Here is a 230-nt window from a genome sequence, read left to right as displayed (position 1 = left end):
GGTCTCCAGCCAGTCCCCGAGGCTCCCCGCCTGGCCCCCATTTCTGCTCCCCGGGCCTCCGGCCCTCTCCGTCGGGGTCTCTGCGGGAAGCCCTGCCCTGCCCCCTCCTTTGATCTCACACTTCAAAGCCTCTCCCTAGGGGCGGCCGCTCCTTCCGCCCGGTTTACGGCTGAGAATGGTGACACCTGAGACCCTGCTCCGCCTCCTCCCGGGGGCACCCAGCCTCCTTC

Source organism: Myotis davidii, unplaced genomic scaffold (genome assembly GCF_000327345.1).
Source record: "Myotis davidii unplaced genomic scaffold, ASM32734v1 scaffold208, whole genome shotgun sequence".
Taxonomy (NCBI): domain Eukaryota; kingdom Metazoa; phylum Chordata; class Mammalia; order Chiroptera; family Vespertilionidae; genus Myotis; species Myotis davidii.
This window is presented reverse-complemented; position numbering follows the sequence as displayed.